This window comes from Sapajus apella, unplaced genomic scaffold (assembly GCF_009761245.1).
Source record: "Sapajus apella isolate SASKATOON/1434 unplaced genomic scaffold, GSC_monkey_1.0 scaffold2, whole genome shotgun sequence".
Taxonomy (NCBI): domain Eukaryota; kingdom Metazoa; phylum Chordata; class Mammalia; order Primates; family Cebidae; genus Sapajus; species Sapajus apella.
In genome coordinates, this window is record NW_022436942.1 from 2,441,257 (window position 1) to 2,453,873 (window position 12,617).

Genomic DNA, 12,617 nt, shown 5'->3' on the forward strand with positions numbered 1-12,617 from the left:
GGAGGGGGGGGGGGAGAGAGAGAGAGAGAGAGAGAGAGAGAGAGAGAGAGAGAGAGAGAGAGAAGCATTGCCTGAAGCAGGGTGGGGAAAGCAAAACACTTAGGGAGGCCAGGGAAAGATCCACCCATTGCAGCAACACTGAAAAGTTCAGGTGGCCACTTGTCGGTAATGAAGGGAGCTTTTCCAGGAGTCCCATCAGCTCTCAAGTTATCCCTTTCAGGGAGAAAAAAGCTCCCCATGTCCCGTGATCCTGTATATTCCTAATTCTGTCCCCATAGCTGTCAGCAAAGAGTACAAGACAGATAATTCCAAATAGAATAGCAGTTAACATCCCATAGTGCCAAATCCATTCATAGATGAAAGGGACTTTACCAAGACGGACTTTACTGAGAGAGGCCTTTAACCCCCTAAGTCATAGAAGGGACTCTAATCCAAGGTCGGTCAAGGGTCCTTGCCTTTTTATTAAGAGGGGCCTCTAATCCACTCTGTCTTGGAAGAGACTGTAACGGGAGTCAGGCCTCTAACCCAATCCCATTTGTTACCCAGGTACACCACCACTTACCCAAAGCCATCCAATCAGTGCTACAGTCTATTTCCTTTGGATTGAGGGGTCACCTCAGTATCATCCCTTCTGTGGTTCACCAGAAGGATGTTACTGGACCCCACCACTTACCCAAAGTTGGCCTTTGGATTGGGGATTTCTGCACTTATAGTTGCTTCCATGGTCATCAGAAAGATGTTATAGGACCCCACCACTTACCGAAAAGTTAGCCTCTGGGTCAGAGGTTTCCTCACTATAGTCCCTTTGTGGTTGCCAGAAAGATGTGACAGGAAAGGGGTCCTGATCCAGGCCACAAGAGAGGGTTCTTGGATCTTTTGCATGAAAGAATTCAGGGCGAGTCCATAGAGTAAAGTGAAAGAAAGTTTATTAAGAAACTAAAGGAATAAAAGACTGACTACTCTATAGAGCAGCCCAAGGGCTCCTGCTTGCCCATTTTAATGATTATTTCTTGATGATATGCCAAACAAAGTGTGGATTATTCATGCCTCTCCTTTTTAGACCATATAGGGTAATTCCTGACATTTTCATGGCATTTGTAAACTGTCATGGCTCTGGTGCAGCAGTGAGGATGACCAGAGGTCACTCTTGTGGCTATCTTGATTTTGGTGGGTTTTAGCTGGCTTCTTTACTGCAAATTGTTTTATCAGCAAGATCTTTATGACCTGTATCTTGTGCTGACCTCCAGTCTTATCCTGTGACTTAGAATGCCTTAACGATCTGGGAATGCAGCCAAGTAGGTCTCAGCCTCATTTTACCCGGCTCCTATTCAAGATGGAGTTTCTCTGGTTTAAATGCCTGACAAAACCGTTGTAGTCAGGGACTGTGTGTATAGTCATTATGTGAACTGAGGATGCAGTAGTAGAAACAAACTCAAGTATTCTGAGGAACTTAGCATAGATAATAAGAAGTTAATTACTAACGAAGAAGACTGTTAAAATTAAGGTGGAGTTTTAGATGTCTAATGTGAAAATTTAACAAGTTTTTCGAAAAGGAGACTGTTTACCCATGAAAGTTAATTGTTAATTCTATATATGCATTGACCCACTCAAGGCTATAGACACCTCTCTATAATTGTGGGATTATGCATGTGGTAAAAACAATTTTATGTCTGGGTTTAAAATCATGTGGTTTTGGAGTGTTGGTTTTAGGACCTGTAAACCTTTTTATATAAGATGATGTTTTTGACATTTCAGGCTCAGTTCATTTGAGTTGATGGGAGTCCATTGTCAGAATATATAGAGTAGTAAGAAGAACATGAATTGATCTTGGTCCCCGTGACCTGGGCCTCAAGGCTACAACATTGGTTTTAGTAGTTTGAGATTAGTCCTGTTTATGCCACAGTAACTGTAAAAGCAGTTCTGAACTCCAGGGCAATGATCTTTCAACATTTATTTTAGGTTCGGAGATACATGTGCAGGTTTGTTCTGTGACATGATCTTTCAATTTTTGAGATCATATGTTCCATCAGAAAAAAAAGTGAGCATAATTGATACACATTTATAAAGTTACATATATGTGTTACTATAATATTGAACATAAGCAGAATAAAGTTTTAAAACAGGGGATTAAAAAAAGTAAATCTAATTTCTAGAATTTTCCTCCACACCCCAGTAGGTTGTTTGGGTACTCCCCTGAAATGTGCATACCTTTTTTGAACCCCCTGCCCTGGTCCTTTGCCAGTATGGTGACTCAGCTGTTTTGGTTGCTTGGGTGGTGTTAACTAGCTGCATGATCTTGAGCAGATACCTTTATTTAACAGATTTGTAAAATGAGGGTAATTATACGTATCTCATAGGATTGCTTTGGAGATTAAATGTAACGTGATCTCTAAAATTGTTAGCACGGTGTATGAAAAGTTAGCTGTTTTTCCCCATTGGTGAGTTTCTCTTTATTTTCCTCTGTTTCACTACTTCTGTTCATTCATATAACTACTTCTTTTTCTTCTGCGTCAGGACTTTGCTTAGAGCCTTCTGTCTGTTTGTTTCTGTTGGTTTCCTTTCTAAGTCTCATGTACAGACAGGGGATCTGGGCTAATTGGTTATAACCATAAGACCCATTTTGCCTGGAACAATCCTGGTTTCAACCTGTGGTCCCAATACGACTATGGTGATTCTTTTACCTTCTCAAGGTGTCCTGAATTGAAAATAAAGCACAAGATGAACTTCTTAATAAGTCACCATCAAGTATAGATGACCCATATGGGGGCGGATGTCTTGTATGAAGGATGCCTCCTTGGCACTGCACCCCTTAGAGATGGCTCTCTGGCTATCTTCGTATGATGTGTTAACCAGAAGAGGAGGGTCCCATCTATCAGGACATGATGGGATGGCATGGTGAGTGTGGCATGACCTCAGGGAGATATCTAGTACAAGAGGTCACTCTTAATCCACAGAACAATAGATTACTTTAGGAGACGGCTGGACAGTTGGAGTCTATAACCATGGTGACTGTCTACTCAGATTGCAAAAATGAAAATCAAGAATTTATTGGGTTTTGAACTTGGAAATCTGAACCTGCAACCTGAAGCTCAACATCACGGTGGACATTTTCTAAGCTGAGAAAATGTTCTTTTGATTTGGAATAAAATGTGCTAATCTTATGTAAGGTTACACTTACTCATAGCAGGAGTTACAAATAGGTCTCTGCACCAGGTGCTCTAGAAAGAACAGAATAGTTTCTTGTTCTCCTAATGTTTACTAAAAAACTTGTTGTTACTTGTCTTGTGGGTTTTTCAATTCTGGCTTCGTGTTTTAACTCTACTGGACACTGAGCAAATAAGAATTAGCAATTGTGAAGTTTATTTTAACAGTGTCAGGAAAAAAACATACGTGATTACTGAATAATGCACATTTTCTTCACTTTCAAATAATTTCTATAACTGTGTTCTTGAGGCATAATATTTAAAATTGATACTTAGGAAGTCATAGATAGGAGACACATTCCATAATCAAGTAAATGGAAGATTAAGATGTTTTGGTTTTTAATTCTATTTCATGACCTTTATTGGAGTTGATAACATGAGAAAGTAATGGGTAAGTTAACTTTTATGTTTCCTGAGATCTGTAGACTCAGATTTCTAAAACAAACATAATCCTGTGATCATCAACCTGAAATTTTACAGCCCTGACCCAATACTTGAAAACAATGGTTTAATTTCCTGTCTTAAATGTGGTGAGTGTATCGGACCATATCAATATTTCATTGTTTCTTCAGGAGAAAAAAAATAGCGATTGAAACCCTACGATTACTAGAGTTAAAAAATCAGTTATGACTTAAAAAATGGCTGCAGTGCAGACTTTTCCACTAATACTTGACATTTTACATTATGGAATAAGCAGTAACTTCTCAGAAAAGCCTGAGTCGTATGTCTGAGGGGTTGTTGCTTTGGATCAGGGTTCATTTTTAATTTCCTGACTTGGACATTTAAAAGTCAATCCTAACTAATCATAATCATGAGTTCAATTTCTTCCTCTATGTTCCATCTTGGACTTTCAAACTGCAGAGAAGAGATAATAACCCATAAATGATTAATAGGGAATCAAGCTAATACCTTTGAAGAAAGGCTGCAGGTATTTGAGTATACCTGATATCACATATTCAAATTCAAGTAATGAATTTCATTCATTTTAGTCATTTAACACATACATAAAAGGTATGATTTCCCTAGATTTCGTCCATTTCCTTCACATTCTTTATATTTTCATTTTTAGATTTTATCTATTTTTGTAGCTTAGATTTTCATCTTGGTACTAAAGGACTAAAAAATTTACATTTTAAGTTCTTTTTAACTTTTCCAGTCTCCCCTGTGACTCATCACCCATGGGTTTCCTGAAGGAAATGGTATTTCAGAATCTCACCTACTGTTTCACAGCTTAAAAAATAACTTAATCAAGTATTAAGGATAACCATCATAATTCTCACCAAGACTAAACTGCAAGTCTGTCTCACATGAAAAGTGGGACACCCAGTGGGTATGTTCTGTAGACAATTTAGAAGTCATTGTATTGAAGCTCTTGTGAGAAGATGGTTGAAGGATAGTTATCTGAAATTCAGATAGGAGCAATTGTCAAAACTATTAGCTTGATGCAAACCTAATTGTGGTTTTTACTATTACTTTTAATGGCAAAAATTGCAATTACATTTGTACCAATCTAATATTAGAAAGAATGATTTCTTTGTAATAGTATAGGATTGAGTATAATAATATTAATTAGGAAAGCCTTGGCCAGGTGTGGTGGCTCACGCATGTAATCCCAGGACTTTGGGAGGCTGAGGCAGGTAAACCACCTGAGGTCAGGAGTTCAAGACCAGCCTGGCTAACATGACGAAAAAATAAAAAAAATAGCTTAATGTGGTAGTGAGTGCCTGTAATCCCAGTTACTTGGGACGCTGAGGCAGGAGAATAACTAGAACCCAGGAGGTGGTTTATATATATATATATATATATAAAAGAAGAAGAAGAAAAGAAACTCTTAGGAAAGGCTTCCTGGGAAAACTGTTTCTTCAGGGTTTTGAAGTTAGCAGGGACTTGCATTGGTGGAAATTGATGCGCTATATTATTCAGATACTGGAGTAGCACACAGAAGTCCCTTAGGAAGGAAGAACAAGCTAATGAGTTCAGGGAAGCGAATTTTGTCTAAAACAGAAATCTGTTGAAGGATAATGAAAAAGGGTTAATGAAATTATGACCCGAGACTGGTGACATGGTGTAGGATACTCAAGAAGATATACTTTGCATTTGATACAAAAGAATTCTTGAACAGGGAAATAGAAGCAATGTTGGAAGAACCTGATCCATTGGTCTCGAAACTGGATTGGAAGGGGAGAGTCAAGCAAGGACATGTTCTCAGTTGTTCTGCTGACAGGTAATGAGCCATGAGCTTCAGTGATGTTTAGGAAGTGAAGAAGGGTGGCAGTAAAAATAGAACAAGAGACATACAGGAAAGACCTTATGGATTTGATTAGATAAACCTTTATAACATTTGCATGAGTAACATGAAAAGGTGTTGAAGATGTTGGTAAGTCTACATTCGGGTTGATCTATACAAAGTTACCAGTATTTGACTTTTTAAACCTACAAAAGTGGTACTTTTAAATGATTCCTTGTAATACACACCTGGCTTGGGTTGGAGATGACTACTCTCAAAAATGGATAATGGCATCAATGAAGAACTGAGAATTGCAAAGATAGCACTACTATCAGTTAAGTGAGGACAAAAGCCTTAAGCGATTGGGCTAAGAACTCTGAGCTGGTAGCATAGTGAATTGTAGTATTGAGAAAAAAGGGAAGGAAGGAAGGAAAGAAGGAGAAAGCAGGCAAGCAAATTTCATGAATGCTTTTTTTTTGAAATTTTAAACATGTATTTTTTTATGTACAACAGAAAGTCTCAGATAAAACAATGCAGTTTTTTCCTAAGTGGTGTTTAACCAGTATAGAGAAACTTTGGGAGATTGATTGCTTCATCAGACAGTTTGGCCCTGATCTAGTCAATTGCTCAATTTGGAGTTACTTGAATATTTAGCAAGGAAAAAGATATTTTTGGAATTTGAAAGGGAAGCATGTTTTTGCTTATTTTTCTAGTCATTTTTATGTAGCCACTAAGAGGATCAGATGAAAGTAAACAAAATAACACTCCCTAACATACACGTGCACACACACACACACATACACACATGTGCAAACACACACACACCCCTGATAAAATAACATTTGTGCCCTTTGGAGAGAAAGGTAGGTACATGCAACAACACACTGTTTTAAGATACCCAATTTGGCTACATTACTTTGAAAATTCTCTCCACTTCTCCATGCAGATCTGACTGGTGAGCATAAATTAGTTACAAATAGCCCATGTGTGCATCTAATAAAGAAGATCACAGCACTGCTACACTAAGTTTGTGATGCTTTCAACAAGCCAGTGGTGGTATGAGTCTGTGGGTGATCTCCCACAGATTCCTTTGAGAAAGATGTGAGTCATGAGACCAGATCTCTAAGGAGGCAGGCCACACTCAGGACCAAGCCACAGCTGAGGAAAGTTTACATGTTTTAGAGTGGCAAATTGTCAGGTTGTTTCTGTTCATTTTCTATTCAAACTCACGTCCAGGGCTTCCTGAGTACCACAGTAAACACTGGCTCTGTCTTCTCTAAGCTAAGCCAATGTGGGACATGGGGTGAAACAGAATGGGCTCATTCTCCAGGTTCCCTCCATTTGCATGCATATTTTATTAGGTCATCAAAGAAGCAGCTTATGAAGAGGCATACAGGAACATTTGTGTGTGTGTGTGTGTGTGTGTGTGTGTGTGTGTGTGTGTGTGTGTTGTAGGAATACATAGTTATTTGTACTCACTTGGAATGTACAGGATGAGATGTTTCATATTTAACCTACTCTGTGCCCTCCAACCCCTGTTAGGTACTTCTGGGTAATTCAGAAGAAATTTAATATGTAGTCTTTGAATGTGAGGGATTCACAGATTAGGTGGGGACATAAGGATCTATACAAAAAATAATTAAAGAACAACAAAAACAGTTTATAATCATTGTTGGATAGTACGTATTGTAAGAGTCTGAGAAGTGAGTTTCTTGTGAGCTAATATAATCACGGAAGGCTTCTTGGAAAAAATGCTGTTTCAATTTTAAATCTCATTAAATTTCAATTAAATTGGCATTTATTGAATATCTATCATGCCAATGTGCTCCATCATGGCACTAACATTTAAGTTATGAGTGAGAAACCATTCTGGTATAAGCCTCTTTGTATTAGGTAGAGCCATGTAAATGCTTTTTGATAATTGTGTTCCACCAAAAAAAACACATTGTAACTACTCTCCCCCCCCGCCCCCGCCCCAGTGTGTGTGTCTCTCTGAGGCCAAGTATTTTCTTTTTTTCCCATTTATTTATTTTATTGCATTTTAGGTTTTGGAGTACATGTGAAGAACATGCAAGATTGTTGCATAGTTACACACGTGGCAGTGTGATTTGCTGCCTTCCTCCCCATCACCTACATCTGGTATATCTCCCCTTGCTATCTCTCCCCAACTCCCCACCCCCCACCGTCCCTCCCCTATTTCCCCCCAACTGACCCCAGTGTGTAGTGCTCCCCTCCCTGTGTCCATGTGTTCTCGTTGTTCAACACCCGCCTATGAGTGAGAACATGCGGTGTTTGATCTTCTGCTCTTCTGTCAGTTTGCTGAGAATGATAGTTTCCAGGTTCATCCATGTCCCTACAAAGGACCCAAACTCATCGTTTTTGATGGCTGCATAATATTCCATGGTGTATATATGCCACATTTTCCCTATCCAGTCTATCGTCGATGGGCATTTGGGTTGGTTCCAGGTCTTTGCTATTGTAAACAGTGCTGCAATGAACATTCGTGTGCACGTGTCCTTATAGTAGAACGATGTGTAATCCTTTGGATATATACCCAGTAATGGGATTGCTGGGTCAAATGGAGTTTCTATTTCTAGGTCCTTGAGGAATCGCCACACTGTCTTCCACAATGGTTGAACTAATTTACACTCCCACCAACAGTGCAAAAGTGTTCCTATTTCTCCACATCCTCTCCAGCATCTGTTGTCTCCAGATTTTTTAATGATCGCCATTCTAACTGGCATGAGATGGTATCTCAATGTTGTTTTGATTTGCATTTCTCTGATGACCAGTGATGATGAGCATTTTTTCATATGTTTGTTGGCCTCATGTATGTCTTCTTTTGTAAAGTGTCTGTTCATATCCTTTGCCCACTTTTGAATGGGCTTGTTAGTTTTTTTCTTGTAAATCTGTTTTAGTTCTTTGTAAATTCTGGATATCAGCCCTTTGTCAGATGGGTAAACTGCAAAAATTTTTTCCCATTCTGTTGGTTGCCGATTCACTCTAATGACTGTTTCTTTTGCCGTGCAGAAGCTGTGGAGTTTGATTAGGTCTCATTTGTCTATTTTGGCTTTTGTTGTGAGGCCAAGTATTTTCTAATTTTTGCTTGGTTAAATTATGATTCCCCTATAGACTTCTATGCCTTTGATAAGTGAGAAATTTGGTAGGGAATTTCTTCTCCTTTCTTGAGGCTGTGATTCTGGGAAGGAGTTCAAGGGTGCTTCTTCAAACAATGAAAGTCAGCAATTGTCTTGGTAGCAATTGTCCTAACAAGCAGATAGTTCAACTTTGCGGTTTGGGCTATAGAAGAATAATCCTGTAATCGGATTGTTAGAGTATTCAGAATTTATGCCTCAAATAAACTTTTATGTCGGTGGTGCAGAGGGTTGCTTTTGTCTTTTGCTGGGATTCAGTCACACAGAGTGGGAACATCACCATGTGCAATCATTAGAAGTGCAATCAAAACTGAGCATCAGTTGAACCAGCTCATATTTAGTGAGGTCACATCTGCTCTATGTCTGTGTTTGTTCAAGGATGAAAGGAAAGAAGCACCAGGGCTTCTTTATGTTCCCGTGTTTTCATCTATTGGGCGAGGAGCACGGGAGGTCTGTGGTTCGTCATTCCTGGATAACATCAAAGCCCATTCAGCAAAGCCATTGCTAATCTGTGGGCAGGATGACCCTGAGAACGCTTAGAATGCTGCTACCTGGGAAATAGTTCTCACTTTTGCAAAACATTTTATCTAAAAAAGGTTGCACCTACCATTGTTTGCCTAACTTTTAACAGAAAACTTCTTTTGACAATCTGTACATGAATAATAGTTTGCCTGCAAAATTGTTGTCCTCCATACTCACATGTTCCTTTTAAAAGCTCATAGTAACCCCTTTCTTTATAAGGCTCTGTATTTGATGAGGCAAACAAGAAAAGAAAGTATATTTCCTTTTGCTTTATGGGCTTTTGTTGTTCTTTTTAGGCAGATCATGAATAAAATCCAGTGAAATTACAGGCTACTGTGACTGTGTTCTCTACTTCCTGTTTGTGATCCAAAATAACCCACATGTGCAGTAAAAATTCAAATTGTACCAAAGGTTATGGGATTTTATTCCCTATGCAGGAATTAATATAACTAATGTTTATTCATTTCTTTTATTTGTATATTCATGTGTATGTTCATTTAGGAAACATTCATTGAGCACCTACTAAGTGCTAGACATTTATCAGATGGTGACATGCTATGTAGCGAAATAAAAAACAGTGACCAAGAGTGCTCGCTTGGGAAGAGTTGCTGTTTTTGCAGTGCCGGGGCAGGCCTCACTGATACTTGAGCAGAGTCCTGAGTAGAGGCAGAGCCTACTGTGCAGAAATCTTGGAGAAGAGGCAGAGGTGGAGAGAGCATCCAGGGCAAAGTCCCTGAAGTGGAGTTGTGCTGCATAAGTAATGGTAAGCAGGACAGTGTGGCTGGGGTGGAGCCAGTGAGTGGCTAGGTAGTGGCAGGGAGGTCAGGCTGGTCATTAGGGGTGGCAAAGGCAGAGAGCAGCTCATATAGGGCCCTGCGGGCCACTAATGGCTTTTGTGTTTTGCTTTGAGTAAGATGGAGACATTGAAGGGTTTTGAGCAGAGGCTGATGGGCCCTGACTTCCGTTTAACAGGCTTACACTTCTTGCTGCATGGAGAATCCACAGTTGGGCAACGGGCAGAAACAGAAACTTGTTAGTAGGCTTTTGCCAGCCAGGAGAATAATTATGGTGATTTAGATTAGGATGATGAGTTGGTAAGAAATCAGTTGCTAGATCTATTTTAAAGGTAGAACTTATAGAGGCTTTTTTTTTTTTTTTTTTTTTGAGACGGGTTTTGCTCTTGTTGCCCAGGCTGGACTGCAGTGGTGTGATCTAGGCTCGTGGCAACCTCTGCCTCCTGTGTTCAAGCGATTCTCCTGCCTTAACCTCTGAGTAACTAGGACTCCAGGCATGCACCACCATGCCTGGCTAATTTTGTATTTTTAGTAGAGACTGGCTTTCTCCACGTTGGTCAGGCTGGTCTCGAACTCCCAACCTTAGATGATCTGCCCACCTTGGCCTCCCGAAGTGCTAGGATTACATATGTGAACCACTGTGCCCAGCCTGGACATGAGGTTTTTAATGTAGGCAACTGGTAGGGTAGAATTGCTTCACTGAGCATATTATATGTTCAAAACATGTTCTAGGTGTTTATATCTAATAATTCATTGATCTTCATCACAATGCTATAGATTTAAGCAAAATATTTTTTTCTACTATATCTGCTGAAATACTTAACTTGCATTTAACAAAACACATAAATCTTAAGTGCAAGCTTGATAAATTTTTATGTGTGTATGTCTATATAAACATATAACATATGTAAATATAGATATTTATGTAAGCATCACCTAAATCATGATATAAAACATTTACAGCTCTGCAAAGGTTTCTCTCCCAAAGGTAACCACTGTTTTTACCCTCACACCACAGATTGTTTTTGTCTGTTTTCGAACTTCATATAAATGAAACCATGTTATACGTGTTGTTTCTTTAATTGGTTTTTATTTACATAATTAATATGTCATAAAATTCACCTTTTAAAGTGTACAATTCAGTTTTTAGTGTATTCATGAGTTTGTGCAACCATGGTCACTTTCTGTTCTAGAACTTTTTAATCACCTCCAAAAGATAGAACCATTAGCAGTCATTCCCAATTTTCCCTCCCTCCCAGCCCTGGCGAATCTCCTTTCCATCTATATACATTTGCCTATGCTGAACTGGCTTTCATTTAGATTATGTTTTCAAAGTTTATCCATGTTTTAGCATGAATCGGTAATAAACACCCCTCTTTTTTTTCAGACAGAGTCTTGCTCTGTCACCTAGGCTGGAGTGCAGTGGTGTGATCTCAGATCACTGCAACCTCTGTCTCCCAGGTTCAAGGAATTCTCGTGCCTCAGCTTCCCAAGTTGCTGGGATTACAGGTGCCTACCACCACACCTGGCTAATTTTTGTATTTTTAGTAGAGATAGAATTTCACCATGTTGGCCAGGATGGTCTCAAACTCCTGATCTCAGGCGATCCTGATCACATGCCTGAGCCACTGTGCCTGGCCACGTCATTCCTATTTGAGGCTGGATAATCCAATATGTGGATATATCATATTTTGTTTGTCTGTCTATCAATTAATGGACATTTAGGTTTTTCTCTTTTTTTGACTATTATGAATAATGCTGCTTATTAACATTATGTTTTGTGTGGACATGGACAGGTTTTCCAACATACTCTCTTATGGCTAGTTTTTGTTCAACATTATATCTATGTAATTCATTAATATAACTGCATGTAGCAGTTCAGTCTTTCTTGTTACTTTACAATTCCATTCTGTGACCCTACCACTATTTATTTATTCCTTATCTAATCAATGGCCTGTGTTGAATGCTGTGACATGCTTTGCATGTCTTTTGGTCGGCTAGAGCACTTATTTCTCTTTGGTAAATACTTGGCCATGAAATTGCTGGCTCATTCCTCTTTTTCTTTATCTGTCCTCTCACAGCATTCTGTCATGCTTGCTCATGTTGGTACGGGCACTCCCTTGCAGAGAAAATGTGCTTCCTGCAGACCTGGTCCAGGAGTCTCCCAACCTTGCTTGGGCCCACATTTAGGACTGACTTATCTTCTTTCTATTTCTCTAAAGCATCTTTTAGGAACCCTCTCCTTCCTTAGGTATTTCCTCTTCCATTGTTTAACAGAGCAGGATTTAGCTCATGCCTGCTTGCAACTGACTGTTTGTACAGTTACTGGCTCGAGAGCCTAAGATGATTTATAATGGCATGCTCCCTTTCAGGAGTGATTTCTATGGGTTTCTGAGGGGCCTGGATTCCTCTCAGATTCTGATAACAGCTATGTGTCCTCCCATAGAGAAATCAATCTGTGTATACACACACGCACACACATGCAGTTTTTCTTACACTTTCAGGGGATTAATGGACCTCCTTGAATCCCATCCACCATAGGCTCATGGTTCCCACATTAAGAATCCTTTTCTACTTTGTAATGCCTTGACATTTATTCTTCAAATAAAACTTCCCCTGTGTCAGCTGACTCAGGCACATGGAAGGACTATATTTGCAGAGATATGTACAAAACTGACTGAAACAGAGGTCCTGACTTGTACCCAGCTGGCAAAGG

At 39.4% G+C, this 12,617-nt stretch overlaps 1 protein-coding gene across 5 annotated transcripts in view; it reads left to right on the plus strand.

Annotated features, from left to right (window-relative positions):
- Positions 1-12,617, plus strand: part of ITPR2 (inositol 1,4,5-trisphosphate receptor type 2) — a 492,164-nt gene that overhangs the window by 74,343 nt on the left and 405,204 nt on the right. Inside the window, exon 1 of one of the 5 annotated variants that reach the window (XM_032284113.1) lies at positions 1,307-4,131. The exons of 3 other annotated variants lie outside the window; for them this stretch is intronic. The gene's annotated coding sequence lies outside the window, so the exon portion shown is untranslated. Of the gene's footprint in view, positions 1-1,306; positions 4,132-8,530; positions 9,871-12,617 lie in introns of those variants that run through there. One more of the 5 variants, XM_032284109.1, reaches the window with a different exon arrangement.